The 9796-nt window shown below is 37.1% G+C and overlaps 1 non-coding gene across 1 annotated transcript; it reads left to right on the top strand.

Moving 5' to 3' along the window:
• Window positions 1-3728: 3728 nt before the first annotated feature.
• LOC120257799 lies at window positions 3729-3835 on the top strand. The gene has a single exon (XR_005535883.1). It is a non-coding gene; the product is annotated as a small nucleolar RNA R71 (small nucleolar RNA).
• The last annotated feature ends 5961 nt before the right edge of the window (window positions 3836-9796 follow it).

Below are 9796 nucleotides of genomic sequence, written 5' to 3'. Positions count from 1 at the left end.
AACTCCTAATGGTATGTTTGATGGAGCTATATTCCTTGAGAGTTGAGTCCCAATGGGTTGTGGAGCACACACGGCCATGTGAAAATTACAATGACCATCTCTATGACTATTCCTCAATCTCCATACTCATAAAGCCAGCTGCATATATACACAAGGCGGTTCTGTAATACTCCCACAGCACTCTCGAGCCTCTCAAATAGATCATGGGCTTGAGTGGGAGAAATTATACGCACGGGTTATCTCATCGCCTCGCTGAACCTCTCTTAGTGCACTCAAGTCGGGAAAACGTGTCTGCCCAAACATGAGTTTCGATAAACTCTCAAATTGAGCCTGGTGCTCAGGAATCGAGAACTCTCTGTGCTTAGGCTCAAGTGAGGCATAACGAGGACACTTGCCGGTCGCCTTCTTTTTCCTGGGGGCCATATCTGTAAGAATTGAATAGAATATCGATCAAATAAACTCAAGATTTAATATTGCAGAAATCCACAAGGCAGTATGGAAATTCCACACGCCCGTGTGGATCCACGGGGCTTGAAAGCCTCATAGCCACTAAGCCAAAATCGCAAAAATACATAAAAATTTCACTTTAAACTACTCTAATACTGCATTAACCACTTAATAATCAAAACGAAGCAACAATAACTAGTTTAAACCAATTAAATCAAGTATGTCAAAAGAAAAGAGGGAATGAGGATTTACTGACAAGATGAAGATGAAAAACTTGGAAAAAGGCAGGAAAACTCGAATGAAACCCCTCTAAATCGACGGTCAGAAGTCAGGAGAGTGCAAGGGTATGTTCTCTAAGTGTTTCGGAGTGAAGAGACGAAGAAACACGAATACATTTTAAAGAAAAGCAATGCCTCTTGGCATTCTGTACATCCACACGGGCGTGTGGAAATTACCCACGCCCGTGTGACTCCAAAAGGGACCTCCACAGGGACACTCACACGCCCATGTGTGCTCTCAGGATAGTATAACTTGCCTCTGAACACACCCACACGAGCATGTGGAAATTCCCCACGCCCGTTTGCCAAACCCACAGGGGCATCCACACAGCCCTGTCGCTCCTCTGTTTACCCGAGAAATTCTTCTAAGTGTTTCACATTCCCCTGTGAAAATTCCACACAGGTGTGTGGATCTTTACAGGGTACTTACAGGAGCATTCACACGCCCTTGTGTCTTCTCGGGATAGCAGAGAACTCTCTGCAGAGATTGACATGGCCGTGTGGAAATTACCCACGCCCGTGTGTATTTCACAGGGTCATACATAAGGGCATTCACAAACCCTTGTGTCTTCTCGGGATAAAGCTCTGAACTCTACGGAGAAACACACGCCCGTGTGAAAATTACCCACGGGAGTGTGACCGTCACAAGGTCGTTTACTAGGGTAGACACACACCCCTATGTCCTCTCGGGATGACCTCTGAGCAAAAACACACGCCCGTGTAAAAATTCCACATGGCCATGTGTCTTCTGTGGATGACTTAGAAAATTTACAGACTCTGCAGAAAATATCTACACACTTATAAACATACAAAGCCTGCTTATACTATGAACAACTGACAAGAGAATTATCCAAAACATGCTCAAACAACAAAAAACATTTGCCAATCATATTTAAACACACGAAGACACCAATAATCTATAAGAAAATCACAACAAAAGCATGTAAAAAATTAAGACACCATCACTCAAGTTCTTATTCATGCAAACACTAAACTAAAACCTAGAAAATAGTAATGACTTGGGTTGACTCCCAAGAAGAGCTTGTTTAACGTCACTAAGCTTCACGTACCTCTTCTTACCTTATGAGGGCTCATAGATGAAGGTTTTCCTCTTACCCATAACCTGAAAACATGATGAACATAATCTTTTCAAGGTAGAGGCAGAGTTGTCGAGCATGTTACCACATGAGGGTATGTCACCCTTACTTCGTTCTTACACATCCCCATTAGCCTTATGGTGTTTCTTATGACGTCTCCTTGCTCACGTTATGTTCAGGATTATCTTCTTCATGATCCCCGGGGTAGGTTGCACCTTGTCCTCTAGACCAAGCATCAAAACTTCTTTATTCTCCACCTCTTAGTCTAGTAATCCCTCGTACTGGTCCGGACACATCATTTCCTACACATATTTATCTATTAGCTCATCGGTAGTGTCAAGAAAGTAAAGAGTATCATCAAAGTCTAGAGAGTGTCTCATGGCTTCGGCGAGGCGATATGTAAGCTTGTCATCCCCAACTCAAAAAGTCAACTCCCCGCCGTCCATGTCTATAAGAGCCTTTTAAGTGCACAAGAACGGTCTCCCAAGTATCAATGGAACATCAACATCCTCGTCAACATCCAACACTACAAAGTCCATAGGAAATATGTACTTGTCAACCTTCACAAGTATGTCTACGATGATGTCCCTCAGATGTCTTACCGTTCAGTCAACCAATTGAAGTGTCATCCAATTGGGCCTAGGCTCTCCTAAGCCTAGCTTTTGGAAAAATCTGTAAGGCATGATGTTGATGCTAGCCCCTGAATCTGCCAATGTCTTTTCTTCGCCCAAATTACTAATGTTGCATGGAATGATAAAGCTTCTGGGGTCCTTCTTCTTGTTCGGCATATTCTTTTGCAACACCGCCGAACATGAAGCATCTAAGATCATAGATGCACTCTCCTCCAACTTCTTCTTATTGATCAAGAGTTCCTTGAGAAACTTTGCATAGTGAGGCATTTAAGACAATGCCTCCACAAATGGGATGTTGATATGTAACTGCTTGAATAGATGCAAGAACTTCTTATATTGCTCATCATTTTGGTCGTTCTTCAATCTTGAAGGATAAGGGATTCTTGGCTTGTAGGGTGGGGTGCCACCTCCTTCCCTTTGTTTGCTCTCTACTCAACCCCCATGACCTCGGGTGCTTCAACATTGGTCTTCTCACTCGGGAGTCTACCCTCAACTTCACGACCACTTCTCAAAGTGATTGCCTTCACATGCTCTCTTGGGTTTGTCTCCTTATTAATAGGAAAACTCCCTTCAGGTCTTTCCGAGAGTGACTTCACAATTTGTCCCACTGTATTTTCCACGTTATGTAATGTAGCGGTGTGGTTGCAAAGTGTGGCTTCAACCGATTGAAATCTTGTATCTGATGATGCAATGAACTTGGTCAAAGCCTTCTCTCGGTCATCTGGTTCTCCAACCCTGACACTCTATTTTCTATGTTCTGGGTTTGTTGTTGTTGTTGAAAACTGGGTGGTGTCATCGTATTTTGTTGCCCTTGATTACTCCAAGAAAGGTTTGGGTGGCTCCTCTAACCCGGATTGTAAGTATTGCTATATAGATTCCCTTAGCTTCTCATTGCATTCCCCATAAAATCCCCTTGTTTCATTGAGGATATACCACCAATAGAAATCAGGCAATCGGATAGAGCATGTCCTCCCCCACACCCAGTGCAACTCGTTATAGCCGCCACTCTAGGAGAAGGTAGAGTGCCTAACTTTTTGCTCAATGTCTCAACCTGGGCCCCCAACAAGATAACTGCATCAATCTCATGAAGTCGGGCTACCTTCTTTCTGTCCCTTCTGTTCCACTAATAACTTTTCATAGCCATTTTTTCAATGAGATGTCAGGCCTCGTCGAGGGTCTTGTTTCCTAAGGTACCTTCTGCTTCAGTATCAAGTAACTGCAATGCGCTTGTGTTCAAATCATTATAGAAAGTCTGAATGATTATCCACTCGGGAAACCCATGTTGAGGACATTTCCACAGGAGTTCCTTAAACCTATCCCATGTCTCAAATAGAGACTCCAATTCTGTTTACACAAAAGAAGATATTTCATTCCTAAGCTTCGAGGATTTTTTGGGAGGAAAATACCGGGCAAGAAAAGCTTCTAACATCTCCTCCCATGTAGTGATCGATGCTTTAGGTAATAAATGTAGCCATTGCTTTGCTCTACCTTTCATGGAAAATGGGAAGGTTCTCAATTTAATAGCATTATCCGTAACACCATTAATCTTGAGTATGTTGCATACTTCCAAAAAGTTTTCAATGTGATTGTTCGGATCCTCATCAGCCAAACCATTAAATTGTGCCGACTTCTGTAACATCTGGATGAAGCCTGGCTTGAGCTCAAAATTCTGAGCCATGATCTGTGGCCGCACAATACTAGAATGTGTGCCAAGAAATGTTGGTCTAGCATAATCTGATAGTGTCCTCTGCTGCTCATTCTATTCTGCCATGTTATCAGACCCTTCACCTTCTATTTTAGCTTGATTTGACTGTTCTTGCACAGGTTCTTTTCCCCTTCTATGAATTCTTTCTTCAATGTCCGGATTTTCTTCAACCAATGTCGAAGGGTTTCCTCGGGTCATAACCTGGAGCTATAACCAAAGAAAAGAAAACAAATAAGAATGAGGAAGAATAAGAAAGTGTGAAATAGAATAAGTGATGAATAGCTAAAATAGCAAAGTACGAAGTATTTCCAAAATGCTTATTCCCCGCCAACGGCGCCAAAAACTTGACAACACCCTTTTGCGTGTGAATTGCAAGTGCACGGGTTTGTCGAAGTAATAATACTCTGGTGAGTGGGTAGTCGTATCCACAGGGAATAGTGATCAGAAACACAAAAATTGCTATTTTACTAGAATGTCGATGAATCGATAGTGGTGTGAACAAAATCAATGAAAATAGAAATAAGAAAAGAAGAAGATGGTGTAAATAGAAGATAGGAGAGGCAATTGACAGAAATTGGGGCACCCGAACAATGCTCACCCTAGGACTATTCTTTCAAGTGCAAGAACAACCATTATGTTTCTCAACTGATGCTTGATGAATCGTGGAAATCCTAAAACACACGGTCCCAAACCTAACGTTAACTGTGACTAACCCTACACTATGCCCTGGTGGAGGAATCGCTCTGTCTCGATGTCTCACACTGTGTAAGATTGCTTAAAGCTCTAGGGACTCCGAGTGATAAACCATATTCCCTAATATAGATCTAACCCTTTCGTCCAAGCGAAAGACCCCTAGTCACAACTAAGCCTAGATACTAAGGGTTACTTCAATGCTTCACTCCATTGCTTGTGCAACTAAGCCCCAATGAAGTTCGTCTCTTAGCACTTCACTCTATTGTGATCGCAAATAACTCTTGGAACGTGGAGGTAGAGGATAAATCAAACCGGATGGGAAAGAGGACGTTTCGCTACCTCTAGACTCACCCTCTCAACCCTTTCCAATCTATGATTATCTAACCCTCATGGTGTGTCACTCATCCACAAAGGTTACAAAGATGGATTCTCAACCCTAGTGTCACTCTAAGGGAAAATCAACTCAACAAGCATTCAAGATTGGAACTCAATTAAAACATCAATTAAATAAAGCATAATAAAAGGTCAAATACACAATATCATCCTAAGGTTTACAAGTCAGAGTACCCACTAAAGGTTTAGCTTTCCATAGAGCAAAATACAATCAATAATAGAATTGAGAGTAAAGATATGCAATCCATGAATAAAACCCCCTTGGTATCCGTGTCGATGGTCTTGTAGAGTAGCCCCGTCTTCTCCAAAGGTTATCTCATTAAGCCTAGGGCACACTTCGCCGAATCGATGCAGACAAAAGCATCCCCAATAACTATCTTCCGAAGGAATGCGGTGTTGAAGGCCGTAGAACCACTCCAAAAACCTAGTCAATGCCTCTCCAAACTCTAACCGCGTGCGCCTCCAAAGATTGTGAAGAGATGGGCAAAAGATGGGAAAATGATCTTTTAAAATGGGCTGAAGTTGTGATTTAAATAGGCTAGAATCGGGCATCCATACGGGCGTGTGGAAATTCCACACGCCCGTGTTAATCTGCAGGAATCGATTTTTCAGTGGTCTGTAAACAGTAACTACTACAGTAATTTGCTATAAGGATTTGCTACGATACCTGCTGTAATACTTCGCCAAAATACTCCCGAATCCACACTTTTATCGAGGCCACATGAACGGGCACACATCTATGCGGTAGATCACGTTGAATCTTCAATAAAATCACATTTGAGGACAATCTCGCTAGCATTGCACAAGTTGGAACACATGAGTGTGACTGCTTTTGTGCACCTCCAATTTACATGTTCGCTCAAGCATAACGTAGGTTGGCACACACTCATATGTCTTTGAGCACAACTTGTGTCTTCACGTTTGTTCACTCTAAGATTTCATCAACAAAATGCATTCACGATCTACTTTGGCTTCTTTCTTCCATACTTGTCTCCACAACCCTACATGCACAAAAGAACATGAATACACATGTATAAGCGATAAAATCCTATAAAATTAATGTTCATTGTAAGAAAAGAATACTTCGTATTACTATTACACAAGCACGTATCAGTAACTTGTAAGGAGAAGTTACAATTGTGTAAAAGCTTGGCTGAGATGCATTCCCTGACAAAGATGAATGACTTGTGAGCAAGTTGTGTGATGTATCTCCCTTATAGTATGGCTGGAGGGAAAGATTTTAAGGTGTCCAGCTGTTGCTTGAAGCTCTAGAACATGTGTATAACTCAAAATTGAGTTATGCAAAAATTACTGTAGCAGTCATGCGGGGACATATGGGCCATATATAAGCAGCATAAGGTTTCCTGAAGCACTTGAATTAAGATATTACTGTAGCAGGTCACAACGAACCCTCAAGTTTTGGGAAAAGTCTTGCAGACGACATACGGTCCTCATGAAACCTGAAAGGGTACTGTAGCATCTAGAAAGACTTAATTAAGCTTTCATTCTCTCTTCAATAAATAGTTTATTTCTTTGAAAGGTTTGAGAGAGGAAAGAAAGGAGAAAAGGGCTATGGTTTAGATCTTGAAGATCAATAAAAGGGGAAGGCTTGGAGACATTCTAGAGCTTCAGATCCACTACACCATAATGGGTCTTTAGCGGCATTTATTTTGCGCCGTTTCTTCCATACACCGATATATTTATGACTTTCACAACGTTTTCCCATAAACACCACTAAAAAAATAATTAACTGGTTTTTTCTAGAAGTAGCACTAAAGTACTATAATTTAGTAGTGTTTTTGTCAAAAACGCCGCTAAATTCCTAATGTTATTAAATTTCAGTCATAAAATTTATATTTAGCTCCGTTTTTTACTAAAACGCCACAAAATTCCTAATACTATTAAATTTCAAAACATAAAATTTATATTTAACAGAGTTTTTCCAAAAAAAACGCCACGAAAGTAATGTAATTAGCAGTATTTTAATTTTGTAAACAACACCTCTAAAGTAATGATATTATTAAATTCAAAAGTCATAAAATTTATATTACCGTAATTTAGCGACATTTATGACTAAAACACCGCTAAATTCATGATATTATTACAAAAAACGGCGTGACAATATAAATATTTTTTAATTTAAAATTTACAAAATTAAAATTTACCGTTAAAATTTTATTTTTTTGAAAATTTAAAATTTGCGCCATCATTTTTGAGAAAATTTGAATAATTTTAAAATTTTTATTTAGCTGCATTTTTTTATGAAAAACGGCACTAAATACTATCATTTTTTATGTTCTATAAATACCTTTGATATTGAAATAAAGTCTAAAAAGGATACCAAGATGATGAAGAAGAAGATAAAGATGAAGAATGTGATGATGATGAAGAAGAAGAAGAACAAGAAACTAGAACAAGAAGAAGAAACAAGGAGAAGAAGACAAAGAAGCCAGAAGAAGGTGGAGGAAAAAGAGAAAATAAAATAATAATAATAATAATTAAAAAAGAAAAAGGGAAAATAATCTTTAAAAAAAATCTAAATAAATAAATAATAATAATAATAATAATAACAATAATTAGAGGAGTTGATTTACTTTTTTTAAAAAAAAAATCAGGTTAAAATAATTAATATTAATTTTTTAAATTATTTTTTAAAAAAATACCGCTAATGAAATTGGTAAATTAATTCTTTTTTTAAGATATAAAACCCAAGCTAAAGGTCAGAAAAACACCGCTAAATATTTAAAAAACGCCGCTAAAGACCTATTATGGTGTAGTGATTTGAGCTTGAGAGCTCTAAGAAGAAGAAGAAGAAGTGAAGTTACATTTGTGCTCTTTTTCTTCATTCTTGTAAACCTAAGCTAGGGCATTCAAGAATATGGGAAGTTGGCTAGGGCAAGTTGGTTTTCTTCTTATTGTATGTTCTTCATTGCTCAAGAAAGGCATGTTGTTGATTGTATGCTTCAATTTGCTAGATTAAGCTTGTTCATAGCTTAAGGGAGAAGAAAAGCACTGTAACTACTTCTCATACCACTTGAATATTCTAGGTTTTTGTGGTTTTCTCTTTGTAGTGAAGAGTTTTCCCACAATGATTCTTCATCTTGAAAATGTGCATTGGTGTTTGAATGAAATTGTGGTGATTTGGTTGTCGTTGATCCTTGTGGAGTGAATATTATTGACAACTAGGAATTGTTTGCTATGTGTTTGAGACACCGGGCTTCCCAACAATAAGCCAATGGAACAAATTGTGACAAAAGGCTGAAAAATAAGATCAATTCAAACTGTTAAATTATAGGAAATATAAGAGTTAGAGATCAATCAATCCATTCAATATCATAAACTTATTCAAAAAAATATATCAATTGCACAAACTCATATATGTTCATTCAATCATGAAGATCCATTAAAAGATTAGAACAAAAGAGATCACCCCCTAATTACAAACAATTACTCCATATAAAATTCAAACATTGTGAATAACATTTCAATTAAATTTTTTTTATTGTTTCTTTTTAGAATTTTCCTTAAAATTATTCAACAACATATTAAAAGCATTTGTTTCATAAAAAGTTATAAAATTTAGACTAAAATAAGTGCAAAAGAAGGCCTATAAAATCATCCAAATTTATTGTATGAAGACTATGAATTCCCTATGCCAGTTTTTAAAAACTATGAGTCTGAAAATCTTACTAAAAAACTTATGATTGATCAGTATATAAAAAAAAGTTATGATTGATTTCTAAATAATAAAATAAATAAATAAAATTTAAAATTATATGAAATTAAGTTTAGTTATGAAGGCTAATTCTATAGGTTTTCGCAGTTAGCGGTTAATATTTGAAAAACCGGCTTCATATATTGTAAAGTAAAACAAAATTTTCAATCTTCTATTTCTCTATTTAACTATAAAGGATAATCTCTGCTATTAAAGCTAAATAAAATAATAATTTTCTAATATCCATTAATTTAATAATGAAAATGATATTTGTATAACATAATGGAAACATGTGATTCCCATTGATCGTGCTGATATCAAATTGAGTGTACACTTATCTGCCTATATCCAACTTAAACTTTAGAAGAATGTAAACATCTATCAATTGAGATTTGATGGCTATTCTATCATAAAAATAGAGATATATATATATATATATTATATATCTCATTCTATCATTAATTATCTGATTTATTTATATTTATATTACCATTATATGCCTTTCAGATCCGTCAGACAACAATTAAATATACAGACATCAGCATCATCTTAGATGGACACATTTAATGATTCCATTATTTCTTCTTCCAAGATAATATATAAAATTACTCATTAAAATACTGTCACATTATTTAATGTTTCAGTATTTCTATTTGTGTGATGAAATATGAACAATTTTTTAGCTGATGCATATTAATATCTTTAAATACTGTATGACAGATTTTCATTTGACCAGACACTGAGTTTAAATTAATAGCTTCTGTCATTTTTACTGGGGACATATTAATTTTATCTAGCTCGGAAAAAAAATCTCTATATTGATATTGTATTGTCAC

Source organism: Dioscorea cayenensis, chromosome 3 (assembly GCF_009730915.1).
Source record: "Dioscorea cayenensis subsp. rotundata cultivar TDr96_F1 chromosome 3, TDr96_F1_v2_PseudoChromosome.rev07_lg8_w22 25.fasta, whole genome shotgun sequence".
In the NCBI taxonomy this organism is placed as follows: domain Eukaryota; kingdom Viridiplantae; phylum Streptophyta; class Magnoliopsida; order Dioscoreales; family Dioscoreaceae; genus Dioscorea; species Dioscorea cayenensis.
The sequence above is the reverse complement of the archived record's forward strand: the minus strand, read 5'-3'. Positions and strand labels throughout refer to the sequence as shown.